At 41.3% G+C, this 17,416-nt stretch overlaps 2 long non-coding RNA genes across 2 annotated transcripts in view; both read left to right on the top strand.

Annotated features, from left to right (window-relative positions):
- LOC112581584 overlaps positions 1 to 13,118 on the top strand; it is a 28,441-nt gene extending 15,323 nt beyond the window's left edge. Inside the window, exons 3-5 of the long non-coding RNA XR_003106183.3 lie at positions 8,813 to 8,944; positions 10,676 to 10,813; positions 12,843 to 13,118. This is a non-coding gene — a long non-coding RNA (uncharacterized LOC112581584). The remainder of the gene's footprint in view (positions 1 to 8,812; positions 8,945 to 10,675; positions 10,814 to 12,842) is intronic.
- Positions 828 to 2,180, top strand: LOC123331323. The gene is made up of 2 exons (XR_006547881.2): positions 828 to 889; positions 2,047 to 2,180. It is a non-coding gene; the product is annotated as an uncharacterized LOC123331323 (long non-coding RNA).
- Positions 13,119 to 17,416: the final 4,298 nt, after the last annotated feature.

Genomic DNA, 17,416 nt, shown 5'->3' on the forward strand with positions numbered 1-17,416 from the left:
TTCTCCTGCTATCTTCTAAATAAAATAGAGCTGTAACACTGATTTTCCTAAGAGCTATAACATGGTTTGTCCAAGACCCAAGAGCTGTGACATGCCAAGGGCTTTGATGTCCATCGCTCCAATTCTTTGTTGTGACGAGACAAAGAACCGAGGAACATACACTCGGGTGAGACTAGCAATCATTATTTATATTTACCTCTTCTTTTCTAGGGCTTCCCTTGTGGCTCAGTTGGTAAAGAATCCTCCTGCAATACAGGAAACCCTGGTTCGATCCCTGGGTTGGGAAGATCCCCTGGAGAAGGGAAAGGCTACCCACTCCACAATTCTGGCCTGGAGAATTCCATGGATGGTATGGTCCATGGGGTTGCAAAGAGTCAGATATGACAGAGACTTTCACTTTCACTTCTTTTCTAAACATGCCTATATTCCTACTCTCCAAGCCTTTGTCTTATTGACTAAAAAAAGATGTACTTGAGAGTTGCGAGTTAAGTTTTATTTGGGGCAAAATGAGGACTGCAGCCCGGGAGGCAGCATCTCAGATAGCTCTCAGAGACTGCTCCAAAGTGGCAGTAGGGGAAAGACAATATAAGGTTTTGGTGAAGGGGGAGTTCAATGCCATGAAGCAGTCATTTTACAAAAGGCTTTTTGTCAGTCATAAGGATTTAGTGCTTATAGATATGAGGAGATTCAGGACTGAGATCATAAAATCTGTTCCTAGAAACTATCTAAAGACCTGTCCCACCAGATTCCCTGGAGCACAGAGGGCCTCACTCTACCCTGAACTCCCTCGGGGGTTGTTGAAGGTCAACAGCTATGGCAGCATGGGGTTCAGTCTCCATAGAGGCAGATGGCAAATGCCTTTGTTGTTCAGTCGTTGGCAATATTCTTGGTAAGTGTCAATTTGTAGTTGACAGTCCCCTCCTTCCCCCTATAGTCCCATTGTCCTCCACTGGAATCTCTTATTTCAACCCCCCTGCCCCGCCCCCTTTTGCTTGTCTAAGTCTTATTCATCTCATTCCCTGATCAGACTGGATACTAGTGAGGGTGGGGCTTGTGTTTCAGACTTGTGTCTCCTGCAGCACTTGGCCGAGTGCCTGTCGCCTGGTCGAGGGGTGACTGATGCCTGTTTGTTGGTTTATTAATTAATGTCCACTTTTCACCTTGGGAAAGAATTTACATAGGTAACTCTATCAAATGATCAGAAAACACACTTTTCTTGCAGGTATTTGTTGCCTAAGAAACAAACTCCTGCCACTGTGGCAAGATCTCAAGTCAAAGTATAAAGTACTAAAAATTATACTTGCTGTATATTCACTTTCACAATTGTTGTTGAGTTGTTTGAATATTTCCTCAAGGATCACACTTAAAAGGGGCAGGGTGTATCATTCAGAGGAATCAGACTTTCTCTTTAGTTCTTTGTAAAATAGCTCAAGGAGTTTTTGTTGGCATTGCCAGAAGAAATTCTGACACTGCAGGGTCATGCTTTTGTACTCACTGGAATGTTTTAGAATGTTCTTTTTGGAAGAGCTTGTATTTCACTATTTCCTTTGTGTAAATATAACACTTAATTATAAACACAAAGAAACTATTCTCTGAGAACCAAATTGCTTATTAAAAGATTTGAAATGGACTTGAGTTTCAAAAGGAAACAGAAGAAATTGAAGACATGTATCTTTAAACAGTAATTACACAGTTGAAAATCATATACTGGACATAATTTTGCAGATTCAATTTACTTGTCATTAGAGGAAAGATCGAAGCTTAATCTTATAAATTTAAAAGTGTCTGGATTTTTTTTTTTTTTTTCAAAACTTGACTTAAAATGTGATACTTCAAATTGAGGAGTTGTGTTCCTTATTCCACAGCTCAACTGGCAGCTCTTTGGAGAGAGAAGCCCACTTTTATGGTGGCAGTCCCAGACAAGTTTAAGAGCAAACAATCCTTTTATTTTACTTTTTCTTGCCATCCATTACAATTGGATCCCTGTGGAATGCCGATTATTCAATTTTCAGAATCATGCTTATTATATTTTTCATCTCATTCCAGAGTTCATTGAATCTGAGACCCAGCCATAATATGCAGAAGCAATTGCTATTGTGTTCTCCCATTAATACAAGCATATGTTATTTTCCTCTGTTCCAATTCTTAAAATAGAATTTGCATTAATAAAATCTCCAAAACTGAATCCAGAATGACTGACAGGGTCTGAATCTGATTTAGAGGGCTGATAATTCTTATCAGGACAGGCTTAGGGGAAGAAGGGTTTAAGGTCATCATGGTCTTTGTCCCTTTAGGGCAAAACAACCAGGTCAAACAGCCTTGCAAGGATGCTTTAATACCAAATCTTTCCTCAAAGGAGGCAGGTAGCCATAGGCTCCCTGGTCCCAGAAGTCTTGATTACAGAATCTGTAGTAATCATCAGCCACAGAAGATCTAAATAACCAGGGCCTTCTATGATCTGGAACCTCTCCCATCTCCTAGGCCATTCCCATCTCTGTCCGGCCACATACACTTGCATACGTGCTCTATTTCAAGATAAAGAGGTAAAGCAAAGCAAATCAAACAAAACAACAAAAAACAAAAACAAAAAACAAGAAAACCCCACATACTAAAAAAACAAATTTTTGTTACACTGAATTAAACACATTTTGTGTAACTGACACATTTTTCAATAACATATGGCAGGACTGAGTATTTGACTGATAGCAAAAAGGTATTACAGATTAGTGGTTAAGAATATAGGCTTTAGCACCATTTACAAGAGCCAGGATAATGGAAGCAACCTAGCTGTCAATCTGTAGACAGATGAATGCATAAAGGAGTTGTGGTACATATACACAATGGAATATTACTCAGTCATAAAAAAGAATGAATTTGAGTTGATTATAGTGAGATGGATGATCCTAGAGCCTGTTATACAGAGTGCAGTAAATCAGAAAAAGAAAAATAAGTATCACATATTAACATATATATATGAAATCCAGAAAAACAGTACTGATGAACCTATTTGCAGGTCAGGAATAGAGACACAGACAGAGAAAACAGACTGTGGACACAGTGGGGGAAGGAGAGGGTGGGACGAATTGAGAGAGCAGCACTGACATATATGTCACATATACACATATACACTACCATGTGTAAAATTAGATAGCTTGTGAGAAGCTGTTATATAAAACAGGGAGCTCAGCTGGGTGCTCTGTGATGACCTAGAGATAGAGGTTATGGGAAGGAGGCTCAAGAGAGAAGGGAAATATGCACACTTATAGCTGATTCACATTGCTGTGCAGCAGAAACTAACACCATGTAAAGCAATTACCCTTCAATTAAAATTTTTTGAAAGAGAAATGGGCTTTACAATTGGACAAACCTGGTTTTTAGACCAGGGCCTGCCACTAATTAGGTCCGTGGTCTCGTGAACTAAGAAGACGTAGACTCTGCATTTAAAGATTGAAGCTCATTGCACAGTTCTGCCATTGCTTTTTTAAAAATCATTATTTTAAAAAGAATTGATAGCTTTTCAAAATTATTTCTTAAAATGGTAATTAATTACCTTTAACGAACTCTATGCAACTATTATTTTTGCCTCCTCTTCCAATTTGTATTCATCTACATAGTCATACTGATATGGTTGCAATCACAATTCCCATATTATTTTCTCACTTTATACTTTAAACATCTTCCATGTATCCAAATCTTTCTAATTATCATTTCAATGAATGAATTATCTTTCATCATGGTCCATACACCATAATTTACTTAACAATTTCCAGAGTGCTGCACATAGAGATTGCTTCCAATTTCTTCTTGCTGGTATTGATAATGCTGTTAATTAACATGCTTATGCATACTGCTTTTTTCCCCCTCTAATGAGTTATTGACTCTTATGAGAGGAAAAGAAGCCGTCATATGTTTTGAAACTGACTGCTGGAGTCCATGAAACAATATTTACATCCTTTGAAATATGGCTATGTGTAAGCTGCAGAGTTCTCTCTGGTTTCCAGCTGGAAAGGAAGACTTGGGACCCAGTTCTTATCTGCTGTCCCTTTTGGAGAGACCTGTGAAAACTGTCCAGTGGCACTTGTTGCCGTTCAGTTGCTAAGTCGTGCCCGACTCTTCATGACCCCATGAACTGCAGCACCAGGCTTCCTTATCCTTCACTATCTCCTGCAGTTTGCTCAAAATGTCCATTGAGTCAGTGATGCCACCCGACCATCTCATCCTCAGTGCGCAGTGGCACTTGGGCAAGCCCATATATTAGCGTTCCTCTTTATTTTCTTTTAAACATTGTTACAGGAGTTTGAGGGCAAAGTAGCTAGCTTTCATATAATTAGGTCCTTATAATGCCAGATTCTGGAGGCAAGATAGAGTGACCCCCCCCTTTCCCACATCAATCCTTTACAAGCCAGCGTTTTCCTATAATAATGCTGCTCGAATAACCACCCATTCAATTTAAAACTCAATTGCAAAGCAGAGAGAGCGCCATTTCTGTTTAAATGCAGAACATCAGGCAGCAAATAGGACACCAAATCAGAAAGGACTATGAACAATTTCAACCGCATTTAGAAACATCATTTTTAACACTGTGGCAAGTGTTGCCAATTTCAGGCCCAGGGTAGATAAGTCCTTAAAGTCTGTATTGTTTTAAACTAAACTTCATAAAGGGTTCAATGGTTTTCATCTTTTATGGGAAATGAGAGTTATTACAAATGCAAAAAAATTCAATTTAAATTAAATTTCAGCCACACCTGCAATAATGCTTTAAAAGGGAAGATGGAGTCTGATGCTATTTACCAAAGACATCACCAGGCTTGGGCAGCTGAGCAAGTGTAGCCTGAAAATGTCTCACGAAACACAATTTAGGTCATTTTTATTCATTGTGCTATGCAGAGTCACAGACCTCAGAAAAACACACTAATAAAACATCATACTCTGCTTAATGGTCTCCCCTCATTCGGCACCATAATGATAAATGAAATGCCATTAGCATAAGGCAAGTCCATTTCTTGTAGTCTGTGGAGCCCAGGACTGTGACAGAATTGGAATGCAGAGAACTGATTGTTCACAGTTCAAAGAAAAAATGTACCGTGTTTCCTAACTCCATGCCGAAGCCTACATTGAAGTCCAAGCTCTGAGAAGGCTCATGATCCCCAGGCTGTGAACACGGAGCGCTCAGACTGAGGTACGTGGATTGGAATGTTGCTTCAGAAGATTTTTTTCAAAAGTAGCATTTGAGAAAGACCAGAAAAGCAGAAAGCTGGATGCTTCCAACAGCCTCTCCCTTGCTCTGCAAGGATCCCTTATTCAGTTATTCTAAAAACATCTTCAGTTACGTTCCATTCTTACCATGGGCCATGTACTCTGCTGAGCCCCGGCAATACAGATAGACAAAAGATAAGACAAGATTCTGCTCTCCTGGAGCTTACATCCTAATGAGAAAGACATTAGGATAAACAAGTTTAAAATGACACTTTTAAAATACTTTTCACTGCCTGGAATTATTTAGCAAGATAAGGGAGAGCGACTTCACTTTGACTTTTCACTTTCATGCATTGCAGAAGGAAATGGCAACCCACTCCAGTGTTCTTGCCTGGAGAATCCCAGGGACGGGGGAGCCAGTGGGCTGCCGTCTATGGGGTCGCACAGAATCGGACACAACTGAAGCAACTTAGCAGCAGCAGGTTTATTAGATTTATCAAATAGAAATATAGGATACCAGTCAAATTTGAATTTCAGATAAACAGAAAATTTTTTTCAGTATAAGTATATCCTAAATATTGCATGGGATATACTTGCACTAAAAATGATTCATTATTTATCTGAAATTTTAATTTAACTAAGCATCTTGTATTTTATCTGGCAACCCACAGAGTGGGTAGTGAGTGAATGCAACATGAAATAGGGTTGTCTGGGAAAGTCTGTCTTCCAAGACCTTTTTAAGTTGGGAGCAACTTGCATTTTAAATGTCTATGTGATAATAACAAACAACAAACCAGATATAGAACTTGCTTGTATCAGGCACTGACCTAGGTATTTACATATTATTACCTTAGCTAATTTTCACAACATCATTTAACAGATAAGAAAACTGAGGAACAGATAGGGTAACCAACTCACCCAAAATCACTTTAGTAAGTCCACCATTGAGAGCATGTCTTTCTTTCTTTTTGTGACAATTTAGCTATAATGCTTTTCTCTCTGAAAATTTTTTTAGTATAGTTTATTATAGTATTATGTAAGTTTCAGGTATGCAACATAGTGATTCATGATTTTTAAACTCTACATATACTCATTATAAAATATTGGCTATAGTGCCTATGCTGTGCAATAATACATCCTTATAACTTGTTTATTTTATACACGATAGATTGCAGTTTATCTGCTACCACCAACCTTTCCTCCCCTTGCCACTGTCCCCGCTAGTAACCATTAGTTTGTGAATCTGATTCCTTTTTGCTATATTCACTAGTTTGTTTTATCTTTTAGGTTCCACATATAAGTTATGTCACATAGTATTTGTCTTTCTCTCCCTGACTTATTTCACTAAGCCTAATAGCTTTAAAGTTCATATATAGGTCATTCATATATATGTCATATGTCCCTTCATCTGTTGCTGGGCACTTCTATATCTTGGCTATTGTAAATAATGCTCCTATGAACATGGGGTGTGTGGATCTTTAAAAAATTAGTGTTTTCTTTTTCTGTGGATATATACCCGGGAGTAGTATTGCTATATCTTTTGAGTGTTTTATTTTTAATATTTTTGAGGAACCTCCATACTGTTTTCCACAGTGGTTGTACCAATTTACATTCCCACCAGCAGAAGTCGCCCTTTCTTTCACATTCTCACTGACAATTGTGATCTTTTTGATGATGGCCATCCTGACAAATGTGAGATATTATGTGGTTTTGATTTGCATATCTCTGATTTTTTTTTTTTTTGAGTATGTAATCACTCAGTCATATATGACTGTTTGTGATTTTTTGGACTGTAGCCCTTCAAGCTCCTCTGTCCATGGGACCTTTCAGGCAAGAATACTGGAGCAGGTTGCCATTTTCCTCTTCCAGGGCATCTTTCAGACCCAGGGGTTGAGCCCACATCCCCTGTGTCTCCTGCATTGCTGGCAGATTCTTTACGGGCTGAGCCATTAGGGAAGCCCTACTCTCTGGTGATTAGTGATGTCAAACTTTTTCATATACTTGTAGGTCATTTGTAAGTCTTCATCACAAAAATGTCTGTGCAGGTCTTCTGCCCATTTTTTAATCTGGTGTTTGTTTTTTGGATGTTGAGTTGTATGAGCTGTTTATGTATTTTTGATATTTATCAGTCATATCATTTGTGAATATTTTTTCCCTTCAGTAGGTAGTCTTTTTGCTTTGTCAATCATTTCCTTGGTTGTGCAAGAGCTTTCAGTTTAATTAGGTCCCTCTTGCTTATTTTTGCTTTTGTTTCTTTTTTGCCTTAGAAGGCAGATCGAAAAAAATAATGCTACAATTCATGTCAAGGAATGTTCTGCCTATCTTTTCTTTTAAGGTATTTATGTTTTCTGGGCTTATATTTAGGCCTTTAATCCATTTTGAATTTATTTTTATATAGGGTATTAGAAAACATTTTAGGAATTAATCTGCCTAATGAGGTAAAATACCTATACTTGGAAAACTATAAGACACTGATGAAATAAACAGAAGATGACACAAAGAGATGGAAAGATATACTGTACTCTTGCACTGGAAGAATTCATACTGTTAAAATAACCGTATTACCCAAGGCATATTACAGATTCGATGCAATCTCTATCATAATACCAATGTTATTTTTCACAGAAGTAGAACAAATAATTTCAAAATTTATATGGAAATACGTGCATGCATGAAGCTTTCCATATGGCACTAGTGGTAAAAAATCTGCCTGCAATACAGGGACATAAGAGATTCAGGTTTGATCCCTGGATCAGGAAGATCCCTTGGAGGAGGGCGTGGCAACACACTCCAGTGTTCTTGCCTGGAGAAACCCATGGACAGGGGAGCCTGGTGGGCTACAGTCCATAGCATCGTAAAGAATTGAACATTGTGTCGCTTATGTCATGTTTGACTCTTTCCAACCCAATGGACAGTACCCCACCAGGCTCCTCTGTCCATGGGATTCTCCAGGCAAGAATACTGGCGTGGGTTGCCATGCTTTCCTCCTGGTGAATCTTCCTTACCCAGGGATTGAACATACAACTCCTGCTTTGCAGATGGACTCTTTACCACTGAGTCTTCAGGGAAGCCCGTGTAGAAAAACAAATGACTCCAAATAGGCAAAACAATCTTGAGGGAAAAAATAGAGCTGGAAGTATCAGACTCCCTGACTTCAGACTATCCTTCAAAGCTACAGTAAGCAAAGCTATGATACCAGCAAAAAGCGGACATGCAGATCAATGGAACAAAATAGAAAGCCTAGAAATAGAGTAACACATTTATCATCAATTAATCTGTGACAAAGAAGGCAAGAATATACAATGGATAAAAAGACAGTCTCTTTAATCAGCGGTGCTGGGAAAAACTAGACAGCTACATGTAAAAGAATGAAATTGGAAGCATTTAATTTTACTGATATCATGGAGGTTTCTCAAGACACTCTGTCATTCTGGCCAGCTGAGGAAGAGACTATCTTCTCCCCTATCAATATACTCTTCCAACTCCTGCTGCTAACATACATGGGGTTATTTAACAAACTAATGCATTTTTATTTAAAGTCACTTTCATACACATTTTTCTTGGAATGCCATCTAAATCCTATGAATTAAATGTTATCATTTTCTTCATTTTACAGATGAAGAAGCTAAGGCTTGGAGAAGTTAAGTCACATACATGATTGTGATCCCGTGGTAGTATAATAGGCAACAGAACAAACTCTTGACCACAGATCTGTAAGATCATCCTCCTAGCATCAAGCCTGCATCTAGTAGGTACTCAATAAATACATGTTGAATTGCATTGAATATAGTGTACTTGTGGTGTAAACACCTAATAATTAGCTTTTTCTATTGTAATGTAAGTGCCTGATATCAAGCCTTTGATTGCTAAGCAACCACTCAAAGACATCCATCTGGAAAAAATATATTTGCATCTATACAACTAAATAAAAAGCCAAGCTGCCCCATCTCTGAAGTTCCCCTTTTAGAGACCTAGATAAGTGACCTTTTGACCACCTGCTTTTCCCTTCCTGTGCTTCAATTCCCACTCTCACATTTTAAATTCACCAACAGAGTGAACACACAAAATCCTAGGCACCCCACCTTTGACTTCAATAAAAGTAGGACCACAGGTCCGCACTTTTTCTCTCTCTACCTACAACCTCACTGTGTGGCCCTGGGCATGTCATGTACCCTCCAGGCCTAGAAAACCTTATCTTTCCAAAGTTTCCTGATGGTTGTTGCTGAGCTGTATCTTACAATCATAATAAGATCCACAAAGGCTGGTCTAGCCACAATGCTGGCTCTGGCTGGAGAAGGGTCTGTAGGGGCTCCCTCAAGTAGTATGGAGCCCTGGTGAGCACCCACAGGCGTTTCTAGCTGATTGCATCACGTATCAATAGGCTGTTACTGTTGTTCAATTGCTAAGTCGTGTCTGACTCTTTGCAACTCCATGAGCTGCAGCACACCAGGCTCCTTTGTCCCCCTCCACTATCTCCCAGAGTTTGATCAAGTTCATGCCATTGAGTTGGTGATGCTACCTAACCATCTCATCCTCTGCCTCCCTCTTCTTCTTTTGCCTTCAATCTTTCCCAACATCAAGTTCTTTTCCAATGAGTCATCTTTTTGCATCAGGATGAGACTGACATAAAAGAGTGCTTTAACAGCCCTTCACTGGGTGTTTTCTTTGCAGAGAAGCTGGGTATTTCTTTGCAGAGAATATGGTGTTGGCCCCGTGAAGACCAGTTGCTCAAATGACTTCACAAACTCAGGTGCAGGTGGCCCAGAGGGCTGCATGCCCAGACCTCCCACAGAGGTTTAAACATGTTAGTCAGGGCAGAAGTGTTACTGTTACTAGTTTTATAACTATATGAATAATGTAAGCCCTTGCCCTTTCTCAACCAAATCACTCGAGGACTGTGAAGTATAATGCCAAGAAAATCACCCAGATGCAAGCCTGGATTTATATCCATCATTAGCCCAGCTCCTAAGGCGATGAGATGTGTGATGATGGTGGTCCTCTCCCGTTTGCCTCCACAGACGTCAGCCTTGGTCTCACATGGGATGGGTTAGCTTTTTGGTCATTGAGAAAAATGCACCTGATTTGTGTGGCCTTTCTGGGTAGACGCATTTTTTCTTTTTGCAGAAGAGCCATTTTCATTGCTTCCATACTGGATTGATTTCTTTCCCTTAGAGGCCTCTGTGATTTCAGCAGCCCAAGGAGGTCTTCTCCCCTGAATAACAGTACTGTAATTATCCAGATTCCAGACGAATGAAGAGGCTAAGGGAAGTTTGTAGAATGGGTGGGGCAGAAGGTATGGCCCAGGGCCTTTAGAGGATGAGTGATGGAAAGTCATAAACAGTGAGATGGTGTTGAAAATCCAAAGTCCCCATCTTTGCCTGCTCCACCTCTGCCTACCTGTTCTCTGCATCCTATGGGTTGAATTGCAATGTGTGGTATACTTTAAGAATCACAATAACAATTGGTTTGTCTTGCACAGATCCTGTTCTATCAACCACAAAAGCTCTGGGGTGAGCAGGGTTGGGGTGCTGAGCCCACAACCACATGAGATGAAGATTCTGAAGGATAGGACTTGCTCAGGACCTTTCAGCAAGCAAACCGCAGACAAGGCTCAAAGGTAAGTACTCTAACTCCCAGTTCAGTGCTATTCATTTCTACATTGAAAAGGTGAGTATGGTTTGTATACATGTGCCGATTGTCTCAAGTCACACACTCAGTCTGCACTACAGAAACATCGGGCACTCCTCACAGGCATGTTCATCTCCCCTTCATGAGTTCTCTGTGCAAAGGGCACCAGGCTCTCACCCCAAATCAGGCCCCCGTTTCTAGCTCCCAGCCCCACTCGTGGACTTTGAAGCTGTTTTGGTGCCTCCATTCCAGACAGTTTGGTCAACCAGTCCTGGGTGACAATTTTCATTGAATCTTTCCTGGAGAGAAATTCCCCACCCATGTTCTAATCTACAGTGCATCTGACACCACTTTTCTGCAGGGATGGTGGACAGAAATGCCAGATGCTTGATGAGTGATGGGCATCTCTTATAAAAGATAAAGGATGATGGCTGGATCTGCTTTGAATAAGTGTTTCCTATTGATTTAGAAGAGGCTTCCGAGGTGGCTCAGTGGTAAAGAATCCAACTGCCAGTGCAGGAGATGCAGGTCCGATCTCTGGCTCGGGAAGATCCCCTGGAGGAGGAAATGGGAACCCACTCCAGTATTCTTGCCTGGAGAAACCCACAGGCAGAGAAGCCTGGCAGGCTGCAGTCTATGGGGTTGCAAAGTGTTGGACATGCTCAATGACTAAGCACGCATAAGTGTTAGTTTAGAAAAGCAGCAGTGAGGGGGGACTTCCCTGGTGGTCCAGTGGCTGAGACTCTGAACTCCTAATGCAAGGTCCAGGGTTCGATCCCTAGTCAGGGAACTAGATCCCACATGCTGCAACTGAGCTCATATGCTGCAACTAAAGACCTCACATGCTGCAACAAAGATCGAGATCCCATGTGCTGCAACAAAGACCCGGCACAGCCTAAATAAATAAATAAATACTTTTTAAAAAAAGGAAAAGAAAAAAAAAAGCAGCAGGGGCTGAAAATGCAAATATTTGGGGTGTGATCAATAAACCTCTGAAGAAAAAAGGAGGCTAAGGCTTGAGGTCATGTTCAGGCATTTATCACAAACATGCAATGTCAAGTAAGACTGCATTAACTGCTGAAGGCAGAGGGAGGGAAAAAGCAATGAATCATGACTATGAGGGTAGAAAAAGCATTTGCTTTAGAGTAGCAGAGTCTAAGGTTTGAGTTGAGGCTCTGTGGCACATTGGATATCATTCAAGTCACTTGAAAAAAACAATCCGGAAGAACTGATGTTGAAGCTGATGCTCCAAAACTTTGGTCACCTGATGCGAAGAGCTGACTCATTGGAAAAGACCCTGATGCTGGGAAAGATTGAGGGCAGGAGGAGAAGGAGGCGACAGAGGGTGAGATGGTAGGATGGCATCACTGATTCAGTGAACATGAGTTTGAGCAAACTCTGGGAGATAATGAAGGCAAGCCTGGTGTGCTGCAGTCCATGGGGTCACAGAGGGTCAGAAACAACTGAGCAACTGAACAGCAACAACAAGTCACCTGACCTTTCTTGGTTTATTCTTGTTTTACAGATAATTGTTATGAATATTCATTCACTCAACAAATACATTGAGCGTCCATAACGTGCCAAACTCTGCTCTAAGAAGTGAAATACAGAGAAGATACCTCCTTCAGAGAGCTTCTATTCTAGGCAGGAGAGACAGGCCCAGGAAATTATCAGACATTGATGGGATACTAAAGTTAAAAAGCTGATATGATAGAGAACGGCTGAGAGGAGCTTGGGTTATATTGGTCAAGAAAGGCTTTTCTGAAGAGCTGACATTAAGAAAGCTTCTAGTCATGCTGAGATCTATGGAGTAGGTGCTAGGCAGAGTCCACAGCTAATGCAAAAGCCCTGAAGCCCTGGGGCTTCAGAAGGGGGTGTGGGGGGGTGGGTGCGGCACAAGCAGGACATTGGAACATGAGGTCAGAGCAAGGGGTTTGGACTGGATTCTAAATGTGAGGGGAGCTGTTGGAGTGTCTTGACTAGGAGAGTAACCTGATCTCATTTGCGTTTTTTAAAAGATCTCTCTGACCCCTGTGTGGACAACAGATCAGAAGAAGCAGAGAGCCTGGCTGGGAGGCGAATGCAAGGTGACTTGGTTGTGATTGTGAAGACAGATGGACAGACCATGTTTTGAAGGTGAAGTCCCCAGCACATGCTGATGGATTGCGTGTGATGGCTGAAGGCAGAGAAATCAAAGATGGAATCTGAGGTTTCTTTTCAGTTTAAACAATCCACAGTTGACAATGCCATGTGTTGAGGAGGAACCGAAATAATGTACGTAAAAGCCGTCCTGAGAATGTGTGACATAGTGCCTCAGTTAATATGGACTGAGTGAGTGGGCTGAGTATTGGGGTAGGGAGGAGACTAGACAAACCTGAAAGGAAAAGGTGCCCAGGTGCATGAAAATACACGGAGAGATGCTGCCTTCGGCTAGCTGAAGATGTCCACTTATTTCTGCAGCCTGGCTTGATTCCCTGCAGCACAGGACACTGGGCAAAATTCTATGGGGAATCAGGAGATGCCCTAATCAGTGAAAAGCAAGACAGGCAGGGGGATTTCTGGAGCTAAGGGTCCAGTGGAACATAGCTATGCACATAAATAATGTCAGGTGGAGGTTTTTCCAGTACAAAGCAGACATCTGCACCTGTACGGCCAACTCCACACCCTTTTAGTGGGGACAGAAAAATGCTGAGTTCCAAATGGAAGAGAGCAGTCACATGACTCTGGCTCCTAGTTCTAGGTCCTTTTTTCATCTTTACCCTGCTTTGAGGTGCAGAAGAGCTGTCAGTGGGGGCAGATTAGAATCAGGGGCTGGACTCATCTGGAGAGACTTTCCAGTCCCAGCTCAGCTCTGTGCTGGGCAAAAGTAGTAGATGTTTACGTCTTTTCTCACATTTAATCTTCGCTACAACACTGTGAGATTGTTATTCCCATTTTATTAGTAAACACTCTAAGCCTCAGAGAGGTCAACTCATTTATCCAAGGTCACACAGCTTGAGTGCATGGTTTCTGCTCTCATGGAGTTTAGAGCAGATCATCCTGTCTCATTCCTTATTGAATCCCCACTGGCTTGCACACAGCAGGGGCTCAGTGAACATTTGTTGATTGGATAAATAGTGGCCCCAAAGCTGGTGTTTAATCACAAAGCCACACTGTTCCCTTTGAAGTGTAGATTGAAAAACTACCTTCACCCCAAGTTTCTCTCTGTGGTAATGAGATAAAATCTGCTCTCTAGAAATCCAATGCACAAGTCTTAGGAAACTTTGGAAAGACAGCCTGCCTTGGGGCTCATTCTCACTGGCCCCACCACGTGAGTCACTCCGGAGTGAAGAGGTCTTATGAGAAAGGCAGGCTGGGCTCCCTAGTTCCCCGAACTCACCAGGGGATTGGCACCTACAGTCCTGGTGTTTGTATTTGGATTACATTTGATGGCACACTGAATTGGTGACTAATTACAGCATGCCCAAATAAGGTACTTTAATTATAGCTTCTTTAATTCCAAGGAGAGCGCCGCTTGGAAAACAGAGGGACAAATTGGATGCAGATCTGCTTATTCTGATACCTAAGCATGGCTTGGAAAATGAATTACCAGGCAAGTCAGTGGTTCATTCCATTAGCTCCTCATAAGACATTGCTTTGTAACTGCCTGCTGGGGAAGCCTCCCAAGGGAGGGGCTTTGCAATCTTTGCAGTCTGATTACTAGAGTTGGTGTCCTGGCCAACCCTGGGGACACATGTGGGTGTTCCAAGAGGCTGACTTCTGGCCTGGGTTCAGCCTCCTGTTTCTTCTCTCTGGGAACATTTACCCAGCTGTCATGGACATTTTAGGAGGAGAGGACTTTGCTCAGTCAGCTTAAAAGGCTGGCTCTGATGTCTTCTGTTGGAAATCATTTACTTATCTCCGTTACCTCTTGAACTGTATAAATCCAATTCAGAGCTTTTTAAAAATTTATTTTCAAAATTTTTAATTGGAGGATAATTGCTTTACAATATTGCATTAATTTCTGCCCACCACGAATTAACCATAGTTATATATATGTCTCCTCCCTCTTGAACCTCCCTTCCACCTTCCACCCCATTCCACCCCTCTAGGTTGTCACAGAGCTCTAGGTTTGAGCTTCCTGCATCATACGGCAAATTCCCACTGGTTATCTATTTTACATATGATCAGATCAGATCAGTCGCTCAGTCATGTCCAAGTCTTTGCGACCCCATGAATTGCAGCACGCCAGGCCTCCCTGTCCATCACCAACTCCCAGAGTTCACTCAGACTCACATCCATCGAGTCAGTGATGCCATCTAGCCATCTAATCCTCTGTCGTCCCTTTCTCCTCTTGCCCCCAATCCCTCCCAGCGTCAGAGTCTTTTCCAATGAGTCAACTCTTCACATGAGGTGGCCAAAGTACTGGAGTTTCAGCTTTAGCATCATTCCTTCCAAAGAAATCCCAGGGCTGATCTCCTTCAGAATGGACTGGTTGGATCTTCTTGCAGTCCAAGGGACTCTCAATAGTCTTCTCCAACACCACAGTTCAAAAGCATCAATTCTTCGGTGCTCAGCCTTCTTCACAGTCCAACTCTCACATCCATACATGACCACAGGAAAAACCATAGCCTTGACTAGACGAACCTTTGTTGGCAAAGTAATGTCTCTGCTTTTGAAAATTTGTCTCTCCCTTTCCTTCCCCCATTGTGTCTAAAAGTCTATTCTCTATGCTAGACTACAAATGCTGTAAGGAAAACTAGGTCAGTTTGATGGTTAAAGGTAAATGTTGGTAAATATATTATTTAAATCACTTTTAATTCTTCCTACAAGATGAATTTGGAAAGGCCAATATTTTAGTCACTTCTTTTTTCTTTCTCCCACAGTAGCCTTAAGACCTAAAATCAGTTAATTTTAGATTTTCATTGAAGACAAAAAGTCGTTCCATAGCCCCAGCTCCTTCTTGTCCCATGCTCTTTCCTCCAAAGCAGAATTATTTGGAGTTCTCTTGGGTCTTTTCTACCTGTCACTATGACTGTGATACCAATGATGAGAAAACCTTGGTATGTACCATGACTACAATGTCAGACAGGTTCATGTAAGTGATCTCACTCACTCATTATAGCCAGCTCTGAGAGGCACACAAGGCAGCTATTGATACTCTTCTATTGCAGCTGAGCTCAGAGAGGTGAAATCACAGCCATATCAACTAGTTTAAGACAGAGTTTGCAAGATTGGACGCCATCCCCAGATTTTTTACTGAAAACAGCACATTGTTAGCAGCCCACAGTGTGTGTGCCTCAAGCCAGTATTCATAGAAGGCCTCCAGCTAGTTCTTCGTGTTTAGATTAGGTTAGAAACTTAGACCGATTTAAATGAACAAATATCTAAGTGCCTTATGTGTGTCTAGCCTGGCTATATGGTGGCATTCAGGGTTCAGAGAGTAGAATGCATATCACCTATGGATTTAGATTCTGGACAGACCTGACTCAAATCACAGCTCTTCTGCGGACTTTGAACAAGCTACTTAAACCTTCAAAACCTTACTATTAAATGAGATAATGTAAAGTGGCCTGAACCTTGAAAGTGCTTAATTTATGGTAGCAATGTTTTATGCACATCATCTCTTTCATCCTTACAGCACTCTTTATGTGGTAAATACTATTCTCATCCCCACTTTATAGACTGATAAGCTGAATTGATTGGCCAATGGTTATACCACTGCATTTTGCCTCCAAACACAGCTGGAGCTGTTGAGGCTTCTTGTGATTAAGACAGGGGCTGTCCTCCTGTGCTTTTTATAGGTGTACAACTCTGTGGCGTGATTTGGGCTAGAGAGAGGGATCTTTGACATTGAGACTCATTCCTGCCCAATTAAAGTATACTGGTTGGGAATAGAGGGTGAAGGAAAAGAGCAATATTTGCCACATTCACTTACCTATTTACCAAAACCATGCTGATGCTGGTACAATTGGTTCGTTGTATCTGCAGGGTTCTGAATCCACGGATTCAATGAACCGTGGATTGAAAATATTTAAAAAACAAAAGTCCAGAAAGTTCCAAAAAGCTGAACTTGAATTTACTGCACTTTGGCAACTATTTACATAGTATTTACATTATATTTACAATTATTTACATAGTATTTACATTGTATTAGGTATTATAAGTAATCAAGGGATAAAGTATATTGTAGGTTATATGCAAATGCTAGACTTTTTATATAAGAGACTTGAACATCAGCAGATTTTGGTGTCTGGGCTGGGTCCTGGGACCTGTCCCCCATGGCTGTGGAGGGAAGACTGTATAATGATTAAAATACAGATTCACTTGAAAACAGGCCTGAATTCAGAGTTCCTTTTGTTGTTATGTGTTTTTCAAGTAATAGATTCTGAAACCCCAACTATCTCATGAGGGGATGGTTGAAAATTTTGACATTAAAACCTAAAAACGACTGAGAACCACTGCCCCAGGGCACTTCTTTTTCAGGTGAAGGATCTAGCCGGGGAGCTGTTACCTTCTGGGAGAATCACAGGGGCCTTTGAGAAGCTGAGGAAATATAGTTATTCTCTCCACACACAAAAAGGCTATATGCACACACCCACACACAGCTTTG

Source organism: Bubalus bubalis, chromosome 23 (genome assembly GCF_019923935.1).
Source record: "Bubalus bubalis isolate 160015118507 breed Murrah chromosome 23, NDDB_SH_1, whole genome shotgun sequence".
Lineage (NCBI taxonomy): Eukaryota > Metazoa > Chordata > Mammalia > Artiodactyla > Bovidae > Bubalus > Bubalus bubalis.